The 11,512-nt window shown below is 39.3% G+C and overlaps 1 pseudogene; it reads left to right on the top strand.

Moving 5' to 3' along the window:
* The first annotated feature begins 5,732 nt into the window (after positions 1-5,732).
* Positions 5,733-8,503, top strand: LOC109674544 (serine/threonine-protein phosphatase 4 regulatory subunit 1 pseudogene; annotated as a pseudogene).
* Positions 8,504-11,512: the final 3,009 nt, after the last annotated feature.

Genomic DNA, 11,512 nt, shown 5'->3' with positions numbered 1-11,512 from the left:
AGACATCTCCAACCTATTCCTTAATCATAAAAACATTTCCATATTCCTCTTGCAGTTATACTTTTATTTAACATTTAATGCCAGAGTTTAATTATTTCTTTATTTTTGGTAGTATCTTCATTGGTTCTGATTGTGAATAGTGCTGCAATAAACATGGGTGTGCAGGTGCCTCTGGAATAAACTGTGTCACAGGTATATCCTCAAGAGTGGTATTGCTGGATCAAATGGTAGATCAATGTTTAGCTTTTTAAGTAGCCATGAGCTTGGGAGATCGCTCCACTTTCTATAGTCTTCCTCTTCAGAAGTTTATAGTTTTCCTTGTAGAGGTCGTTCACATCCTTTGTTAGGTTTACACAAGGTATTTGATTTTTTTGAGGCAATTGTAAACGGAATTGTTTTCATATATTCTTTCTCAGTTTGCTCATTATTAGTGTATAGAAATGCTAATGATTTTTCTATGTTGATTTTATATCCTGCTACCTTGCTATATAGCTATTGATGGTGTCTAGAAGCTTCTGAGTAGAGTTTTTTGGGTCTTTAAGGTATAGGATAATATCTTCTGCAAATAGGGATATTTTGACAGTTTCTTTACCTATTTGTATTCCTTCTTCTTGCCTAATTGCTCTGGCTAGGAATTGCAGTACTATGTTGAATAGGAGTGGAGAGAGTGGGCATCCTTGTTTAGTTCCTGATTTTAGGGGGAATGGTTTCAGTTTTTCTCTGTTAAGTATAATGCTGGCTGAAGGTTTGTCATATATTGCTTTTATAATGTTGAGGTACTTTCCTTCTATTCCTAGTTTTCGTAGAACTTTTATCATGTAATTGTGTTGGATCTTATCAAAGGCTTTTTCTGCATCTATTGAGATGATCAAGTGGTTTTTGTCTTTGCTTCTGTTAATGTGGTTTATTACGTTTATTGATTTTCGTATGTTGAACCACCCCTGCATTCCTGGGATGAAGCCTACATGGTCGTGGTGAATGATCTTTTTCATGTATTGTTGAATTTGGTTTGCCATTATTTTATTGAGGATTTTTGCATGAATGTTCATTAAGGTGATTGGCTTATAGTTCTCCTTTTTGGAGGTGTCTTTGCCTGGTTTTGGGATAAGTGTAATACTGGCTTCATAAAATGTGTTAGGCAGTTTCCCTTCCATTTCTATTTCATGGAAGAGTTTAAGGAGGGTTGGTATCAATTCTTCCTTAAAGGTCTGATAGAATTCAGCAGAGAATGCATCAGGTCCTGGACTTTTCTTTTTGGGGAGACTCTTGATTGCTGCTTCAATTTCATTTTGTGTTATAGATCTATTCAGGTGATTAATACCCTCTTGGTTCAGTTTTGGATGATCATATGTATCTAGAAATCTGTCCATTTCTTTTAGATTTTCAAATTTATTTAAATATAGGTTCTCAATGTAGTCTCTAATGATTTCCTGGACTTCCATGGTTTTCGTTGTTATCTTCCCTTTTTCATTCCTGATTCTATTTATTTGGGGTTTTTCTCTCCTCATTTTAGTCACGTTTGCCAGGGGTCTGTCGATCTTGTTTATTTTTTCAAAGATCCAACTTTTTGTTTCATTAATTCTTTTTATTTTTTTTTTCGGTTTCTAATTCATTCATTTCAGCTCTTATTTTCATTAATTCTCTCCTGTTTGCTTTGGGATTTGCTTGTTCTTGTTTTTCTAGGAGTTTGAGATGTATCATTAGGTCATTGATTTGGGATCATTCAGTCTTTTTAATATATGCATTCATGGCTATAAACTTTCCTCTCAGGACTGCCTTTGCTGTGTCCCATAGGTCCTGGCAGATTGTGTTTTCATTCATTGACTTCCAGGAAATTTTTAATTTCCTCTTTTATTTCATCAATGACCCAATGTTTATTAAACAAGGAGTTATTCCATTTCCAGCTGTTTGCATATTTTTTGTCTTTACTTTTATTGTGGAGTTCTAGTTTTATTGCATTGTGATCAGACAGAATGAATGGTATAATTTTGATTTTCTTATACTTGCTGAGGCTTGCTTTGTGCCCTAGGGTATGATCTATTTTGGAGAAGGTTCTGTGGGCTGCTGAGAAGAATGTATATTGTGTAGAAGTTGGAGGAAATGTTCTGTAGACATCAACTAGGTCCATTTGATCTATGGTATATTTTAGATCTAGGATTTCTTTATTGAGTTTTTGTTTGGATGACCTATCCATTGATGATAATGGGGTGTTAAAGTCCCCCACTACCACTGTGTTGGAGTTAATAAATGTTTTTAGGTCCTTCAGGGTATGTTTGATGAAATTGTGTGCGTTGATATTGGGTGCATATAGGTTGATAGCTGTTATTTCCTTTTGGTCAGTTTCCCCTTTTATTAGTATGGAATTCCCTTCTTTATCTCATTTGATCAATGTAGGTTTGAAATCTAATTTGTCAGAGAAAGTGTTGCTACTCCTGCCTGTTTTCAGGGGCCATTGACTTGATAAATCTTCTTTTAGCCTTTCATCCTAAGCCTATGCTTATTTCTGTTGGTGAGATGAGTCTCCTGTAAGGAAGAAATTGTTGATTCTTCCTTTTTAATTCAGTTCGTCAAACGGTGCCTTTTGATGGGGGAATTAAGTCAATTAACATTAAGTATTAGTACTGATAGGTATGTGGTGATTCCTGTTATTTAGTTGTCTTAGTTGTTTGAAGATTTGATTGTGTATGCCTAAGTTGAGGTTACTCTCTACTTTCTTGCTTTTTCTTTTCCTGTAGTTCGGTGCTGCCTACCCTTTCATGGTTATGTTGGGTTTCACTTTCTCTGTGCAGAATCCCTTGAAGAATCTTTTGTAGTGGTCATGGAAGACTTTTATTGCTCCATCTATTTGAATGATAGTTTTGCTGGGTAGCGTATCCTGGGCTTGAGTTATTTTCATTCAGTACCCAGAGGATCTCACCCAAGCTCTTGTTGCTTTTAATGTTTCTTTTGAGAAGTCTGCTGTGATTTTGAAGGGTTTACCTTTGTATATTATTTGCTTTTTATCTCTTATAGCTTGAGTATTCTTTCTTTGGTCTCTGTATTTGTGGTTTTAATGGTAATATGCCATGGGGTAGATCTTTAATGGGCTGGTCTGTTTGGTTTTCTGGAGGCCTCTTGCATCTGTATGGGAATAGCTTTCTCTAGATTTGGGAAATTTTCTGTTTTGTTGAATATATTATCCATTCCCTTTGCTTGCACCTCTTCTCCTTCTTCAATGCCCATGATTCTCAGATTTGGTCTTTTGATGGAGTCAGTGAGTTCTTACATTTTCTTTTCAGAGGTCTTGAGTTGTTTAACTAATAGTTCTTTGGTTTTTCCTTTAATTACCATTTCATCTTTGAGTTTTGAGATTCTGTCTTTTGTTTGTTCTATGGTGCTGGATTGCCCTTCCATTTTGGTTTGCAATTCTGTTACATTGTTTTTTCTGAGGTTTTCCATATCCTGGGTAGTTTCCTCTTCAATGTTGTCTATTTTTGTCCTGAGTTCATTTATTTCTTTATTAATCATGTTCTTTGTTTCACTTTGGTGTTTATATAGTGCTTCTATGGTTTCTTTTATTTCTTCTTCTGCTTCTTCAAATTCTCTATTTTTGTTGTCTTGGAATTTCTTGAGTGTCTCCTATACATTTTGGTTGACCATATCCAGTATTATCTCTACAAAATTCTCATTGATTACCTGTAGTATTTATTTTTTTAGATTATTCTTGTGGGCTTCATTGGGTTCTTTGGCATAGTTTACCTTCATTTTGTTGGAGTCTGGATCTGAGTATCTGTTTTCTTTATTTCCCTCTTGTTCCTGTACTAATTTTTTGCTGTGGGGAACTGATTTTCCTGTTTTTTTCTGTCTTCTCATCATTGCCCTTGGTGTTGTTATTGTCCCTGTACTGTGTGCAGTTAAGTATTTTCTAGCTTGTAATGGTGATATTTAGAATGCAAGGGTGAGAGGTGATGGAAAGCAAAGAAGTTAAAGAAAAAGGGAAAAACAAATAAGCAAACAATTAGAAAAAACAAACAAACAAACAAAAGTTTCAAAGATATAAACATGGAGAGATAGTGTACTAATCAACAGTAAGCTCAGCAGGCATTAGAGAGACAGAGTATTGAAAAAAAAATAAATAAATGAAAAAAATCTCCACGTTTAAATGAAATAAAGTTTTAGGCTTAAAAATTTTGGTGTTAGTCCCTCAGCTTCCAATCCTGGAGATGGTGTCTCAGAAGTAGTTCTGTCATTGTCTCATCAAAGTGGAAAAAAACCAAACCAAACCAAACAAAAAAACACTACAAAGTGTCCCAAGTTCAAATGCAATACAGTTTCAGTAAGTTTTTCAGATCTCAGGAGTGAGCTGAACACTCACCTAGCCCCGCAGGCTTTGTTTACTTAGAGTTCTCCGGGGCGCAACCGCCACTGCTACATGCTTTCCTCTTTCCATGCATACTGGGGGAGGTGACACCGCACCTGCTTTCTCAGGCTGGCGTGTTTATTTACAGTTCACGTGGGAAGTGGGTCTTTCCCCCTCTCCTGTGGAGTTTTCCTCCCACTGCCACTTTTACAAGCTTTCCCGCTCCTGGTTGCTGGGTGTGTGCCACTGCTCCTGCCTTCTCCAGCTTGCTTATTTACAGCTCATGTGGGAAGTAGGCCTTCCCCCCACTCCTGTGGAGTTTTCCTTCCACCACCACTTTTACAAGTTTTCCTGCTCCTGATTGCTGGACGTGTGTCACCACACCTGCCTTCTCCAGCTGACTTGTAGTCAGGAATTTCCCTTCCCCCCCTTCCACACTCAGGGTGCCCCACCCTCTTTGCTATGTGTCTCCTCTGTTGTTATTGCTTATTATTCAGTTTCTTTTTCTATTTTCCCTGGGTGAGGGTTGGTTTGTCCAGGGGGCTATGCTGATCTGGCCCAGGGTTGTCTGTGGGAGTACCACAGTGGTCTTGTGGTCTGCATCTTCCAAAGCTGTCTGCATGCTTGTGGCTGGTGGCTTGGGGGCCTCCTGGTTTCTCTGTTTAATGTGAAGTGGAGATACTATGCACAGGCTGGAGGTTTGGAGGAGTCAAAGTTTTGCCTCTTCTTGGTGGTTGTTCCTGTGAGGTGTATCTCCAGTGTCTCTCCAAGATTTTACTTTAGAAAGCATGCTTTCTGCTTCCTCCCTCTAGCTGCCATCTTGGAATCTCAATAGCCACTTTAATGAAGCATACTACTGTTTTTATAAACTCCTTTTTCACGGAGAGCATTTGGTCAGAAAAAGCATGCCAAATATTATGTGTCAAGGTTACATTAGTTCAAGGAAGCACAGTTAAAATTAACTGTTTGTTATGTCTCTTTTAAAATGGGAACAGAGAAGAAGGAGAAGCACACAGTCAGCATAACTTTCTTATTTACATCTGAAGAACACAAAGCCATCTGGGGAACCTTGAGCACTGTTGTTTTTCTGGACATCTGGTTCTGAGACCTTTGCCTCAGTTCTTTAGAGCTTTCTCACAAGGCCAGATGGCAAATCACACAGGCACGGTCCCACTGCTGGCTGCAACAAAAAATAATGTGCATTATTTCACAGAAAAATCCCACATAACTACAAGAATCAGTCCCTGAATGTATAGGTAAATGATGTGTCTAAGAAAAACCCAGCCTTGCACATTCATACAGAGTATCTTTTACCTCAAATAGAAGTCAGTGGCAGGCTGTAAGTGAGCATGGGGCAGGCATTGGGGCTCATGGAGTACCCCAGGGTTTGCCAATGGCACTGACCTGGCTTTCTTTTCTCCCAGGCATAGGTGCTGATGAGCTTGGTGTGGATGAATACAGACCAAAGTTTGATGTGATTATTATGCCTTCAGCCCTCGACTTTGTCTCAGAAGATGAAATGTTGACACCACTTGGGAGACTGAACAAGTATGCTGTAGTGAGGATGTAGCTAATAGACAAATGCTGGCCCAGAGTTTGCTGGATACATTGAGGGCCGTCTGTGATAATAAAAGAGATTGTATTCTAGTTTGGGAAAGAATTAGCAAATTAGCTGAGGATCCAGAACCAATTGTGAGAGCAGAGCTGATGGAACAGGTGCCTCGTATTGCATTGTTTTGTCAAGAAAATCAACCTTCAATAACATATGCTTTTGCCAAATATCTACTACCTGTTGTGGTTAGATATCTCACAGACCAGAATAATGCAGTGTGGGAAAAAAGTCAGGAAACTTTGCTGGCTCTTCTGGAGCAGGAGTTGATTGAGCGATTTGACCTGGAGATGAAAGTGTGCCCCATGCTCATGGAGCTGACTGCCCCAGACAGTGATGAATTTGTGAGAGCAGAAGCTCTGCCTATCATGTGCAAGACAGCTCCCATGGTTGAGAAATATATTACAAAAAGTCTTATCCTACCTCGGTTTTATGAGATGTGCTGGGATACTGGAATGTTTCATGTTCGAAAGGTCTGTGCTGCCAACTTTGGAAGCATTTGCAGTGTCATTGGCAGGGAAGTTACTGAGGAAATGTTGCTTCCCAGGTTTTTCCAGCTGTGTTCTGATAATGTATGGGGAGTCTGCAAGGCTCATGCTGAGTGCTTCAAGGCAGTTTCATGTGTAACAAGTGAAGAAATTTGATGGACCAAGCTATCAGCAGTATTTATGGACTTGATAAGTGATCCCTCCTGTAGGGTTTGCCAAGCAGCTTTTCAGTCTCTGGGACCTTTCCTATCTACTTTTGTTAATCCATGTAGCTCAGGCCAACTTTTTAAAGTAGAAAGTAAAAGTTCAAAAGATAAAAATAGGTTCCAAGATCAAGACATCCCTGAGGATGGGCAGATTGGAGCAGAGGCTGTTCCTTTGGATCTCAGCATCACTAATTCCAGTGTCAAACTGGGAAATACACTGAAAGATGGTACTGCTGAAATTTGCAGTAACTCTTCAGGCAAAATAAGCATTCCAGTGGACAGCTCCTTTGAATCTCATCAGGAAGCAGCTAGCAATGAGAATGATGAAAATCTTGGTAACTACCAATCTGCATTCCAACCAAAAGTTGGCACCAGTTCACAAGATTACACTTTCTTAGGTAAGAAATTGTCCAACTCACTTAATTAAGTTTTGAAATTGATCTACATGTTGAGCTTGAACAGGACTCTGAGAAGAGATTCAGCCTAGAGAGTTCAGAAGAAGCACCCAAACTCCCTGTGCCAGAGTCTTCAAGCATCACCATGGCTACCAGGAAAGACTTGGAAGAATCGACAGAAAATCTAGAGCCCCATATTGATGATCCAGATGTTGAAGCACAGGAGGAAATGGTGTCAGGTGTGCTGCAAGCTTCCAGTCTAAGGAGAACCTTCGGTACAGAACAGAGACACGAGATACAAGAAGAGCTGTGTGTAAATGAACTACCAAATTGTAACATACTGCAAGATGATGATGTGACTTTAATCAGTGATGCTGTTGCCAATATAGATGCCATTGCTCACCACATCCACAGTGATGCAGATGTGAGCACCAGCAGTAGCTTCCATCCCAACAAAGAGAGGAGGCCAAAAGTGCCAGATGTTGTACCCCATACTGTATTAGATCAGTACTTGTCAATGATCCCTCTCTTGCAGACACAGTTGACACTGAAATTGCCTTCCAGGTGTGGCCCTGACACTTGGACAGAAAAATTGGCACTGCCTGAGAGAGATGTATGAGATTCTTGCATCAGGCACATGGTCCGAAGTTCGAAGAACTTTGGCATTCTCCATCCATGAGCTTGCACTTATCCTGGGAGGTAAGTTGACAGCTGCAGATCTGGTTCCAGTTTTTAATGGGTTTTTTAAAGATGTTGATGAAGTCAGGATAGGTGTCCTTAAACACTTGCATGATTTTCTGAAGCTTCTTCATATTGACAAAGGAAGAGAGTATCTTTATCAACTTCAGGAGGTTTTGGTGACAGATAATAGTATAAATTGGTGCTTTCAAGCTGAACTGGCTGAGCAGCTGATTTTACTTCTAGAATTATATAGTCTCAGAGATGTTTATGCCTATTTATGTCCCATTGCTGTGATTCTCTGTGCAAACAAAGTTTCTTCCATTTGTTTGATTTCCTACAAGCTGGTCAGTGAGATGCTGAAGAAGCTGCACAGGGAGATACCCATGACCTTCAGAATAGATTTCATTGATGAGCTGGTTGACAAATTTGGGAGGTGCCCCAAGTGGTCTGGTTGGCAAGCTTTTGTCTACATCTGCCAGATTGTTATTGAAGATGACTGCCTCCCCATGGACCACTTTGCTATGCATTTGATGCCACATTTGCTGACCTTGGCAAATGACAATGTGCCAAATGTAAGAGTGCTACTTGCAAAAACATTAAGCCAAACTCTTCTAGAAAAAGCATGTTTCCTAGCCTCTGCTAGCTGTCATCAGGAAGCTGTGGAGAAAACCATCATGGCACTTCAGATGGATGGAGACAGTGATGTCAAGTATTTTGCAAGCATCCATTCCACCAGTACCAAAATCTCTGAAGACGCCATGTGCATAGCTTCCTTGACCTACTAGATAACCTGAACCTTTGTTTCCTGCTTCCATCAGAGCTGAGGCTCAACCTCCCCACAAGGGCTGGGAACAGTTGTGGGAGTAGTGACCACCTTCCCACTGAATCCTGGCAGTTGCCAGTTGCCCAAACCTGGTACCAGGGGTTTTAATAGTCAAGAGAAAGAATAGGAATCTTTAGTCATGCTGTTATAATTGTCATGATAAAAGTTTTCTTATCCATGTACAGTTTATTAATAAGATATATAAAGAGTGATGTAGAACCTTTTGATTATTTTCTAAATGTTTATAAATAAATGCAACTTGTGGATCAATGTGACTTGTGACCTGTAGTAATGATTTAGTGTAAAGTGGGGAAACTGGATAAAAATATTTGTCTTTAAAATGTAGAGTTCACCAACATTATTCCCATGCATCCAAGATTGATAATGGATTTGACAGAGACATATCTTAGAAAGAGTTCTGCTTATCAATTATCCAGTATTAGACAAAATAAAGGGCTGGCGGAGTGGCATATGTGATAGAGCTGAGAGGCAAAGTGATTTCAAACCCCAGTACTTAAAACTATAAATAAATAAATGAATACATAAATAAATAAAATAGATAAACTAGAACCTCAAAACTGATGCCAGTGTGCATAGATGAGTTACAGAGTGAAACTAGAGGGCCCTATGTAGTCTCAAATGGAAACATAGCAAACATTATCATTGTACATTGTGATAACAGATCTATGCATTCCAAGGAAGGCAAGGTGTTTGGGTTTATTTTTCTTTATTTTATAAACCCCAGTGTTTGTACACCTTGTTTTCTGCAAGGCTTCCCCAGTGAGTGGTCATGATGCTCACTCTGGCCAGTGAGCCAGTTTTGTTCCAGAATCTCTAGGAGAAATGTGCTCACACCAGTGTGTGTACATAGTCATACTAAGTTAGAATTGATCACATGACCCAACATTAGCCTGAATCTATAGTAAAAATTTTTTCCACATAGGGGATAACAATGCCAAAGGAAATGAATGAACCACATTGGAGATACTTCCCCATCTTCATCCGTCCTCCAAGAGCTCATCCAGGAGGAACAGGTGACCATGATGAGTAAAAGAGGCATTCATCATGAAGCCAGGCATTCAGTCAAAGGGAAACAGGAGCAGTACATCCTGTCCATAACTTTGAGTGCTTCCACTAACCTCACACCTATATTCCTTACAGGAAACTCATGACGACGAGCTTTTCTCCATGAAGCTGGAGGGGGTGGTATAGGGAGTATTCCAACACTCACCCACAATCAGGCTGAGAGCAAACTCTAAAATCTGAAAAAGACTTAACTCCCTTCAAGGAGGATTTTCTTCATTCCTCCAAGGAGGTAGTTGTTCTATTTGTTTGTCCAGTGCACTTTAGATGCATAAATATACATTCACATATCTGTGTGTCTCATTAGACTAGGATCTCTTAAGGTCTGGGGCCAGAGTACAAAGCGACTACATGATTTGGACATACTGAAATGGGGGATCTTGAGTAGAGAGCTATAGTATTAAATGGAATCTATTCTTTGGCTGAAGTGGGACATTGGGATTCTAACCTGAATTCAGTTTTAACACTACTCCACAGCAAGTTTACTTTCTACATTTGTTTCAGACTTAATTCCATACTAGAGTCTTGCAGAACTTCTGCATTTCAGTAATCTTTCTTTGTTCCATTTTCCCCCTCTCATTCCAGTATTCACCAACTGGCATTCTTTCTCTAATAGAAATGTGCTATATTTTGGAGAAGCATTTTGACTAGAACAGAGTTTCTACTTATAGTATTACAGTATTGTTACACTGTAAAGATGTTTATAATTTGAAGTTTAAATTTTTAGTATTCTAATTCAAGCATGAGAAACCACTAACCCAAATCATTCCAGGAATGTTTACAAAGGACTGGGTTTCCATATATTTAAATTGTTGCAGTGCCTGATATTTTCATGGTGACAGTACATATTTAATTGGTCACATATACAGGTAGAACACTCACATCAAATATGACACATCACAAAACACCAAGCTAGTCTCAAAATATATTTTATTTTTATTTATTTTTTTAAATTGTATACATTTTATTTATTTCTTTTTTTCTTTTCTTTTTTTTCATTTTTCTTTTATTATTCATATGTGCATACAAGGCTTGGTTCATTTCTCCCCCCTGCCCCCACCCCCTCCCTTACCACCCACTCCACCCCCTCCCGCTCCCCCCCCTCAATACCCAGCAGAAACTATTTTGCCCTTATCTCTAATTTTGTTGTAGAGAGAGTATAAGCAATAATAGGAAGGAACAAGGGGTTTTGCTGGTTGAGATAAGGATAGCTATACAGGGCATTGACTCACATTGATTTCCTGTGCGTGGGTGTTACCTTCTAGGTTAATTCTTTTTGATCTAACCTTTTCTCTAGTTCCTGGTCCCCTTTTCCTATTGGCCTCAGTTGCTTTAAGGTATCTGCTTTAGTTTCTCTGCATTAAGGGCAACAAATGCTAGCTAGTTTTTTAGGTGTCTTACCTATCCTCACCCCTCCCTTGTGTGCTCTCGCTTTTTTCATGTGCTCATAGTCCAATCCCCTTGTTGTGTTTGCCCTTGATCTAATGTCCACATATGAGGGAGAACATACGATTTTTGGTCTTTTGGGCCAGGCTAACCTCACTCAGAATGATGTTCTCCAGTTCCATCCATTTACCAGCGAATGATAACATTTCGTTCTTCTTCATGGCTGCATAAAATTCCATTGTGTATAGATACCACATTTTCTTAATCCATTTGTCTGTGCTGGGGCATCTTGGCTGTTTCCATAACTTGGCTATTGTGAATAGTGCTGCAATAAACATGGATGTGCAGGTGCCTCTGGAGTAACAGTCTTTTGGGTATATCCCCAAGAGTGGTATTGCTGGATCAAATGGTAGATCGATGTCCAGCTTTTTAAGTAGCCTCCAAATTTTTTTCCAGAGTGGTTGTACTAGTCTACATTCCCACCAACAGTGTAAGAGGGTTC

This window comes from Castor canadensis, chromosome 19 (assembly GCF_047511655.1).
Source record: "Castor canadensis chromosome 19, mCasCan1.hap1v2, whole genome shotgun sequence".
Lineage (NCBI taxonomy): Eukaryota > Metazoa > Chordata > Mammalia > Rodentia > Castoridae > Castor > Castor canadensis.
The sequence above is the reverse complement of the archived record's forward strand: the minus strand, read 5'-3'. Positions and strand labels throughout refer to the sequence as shown.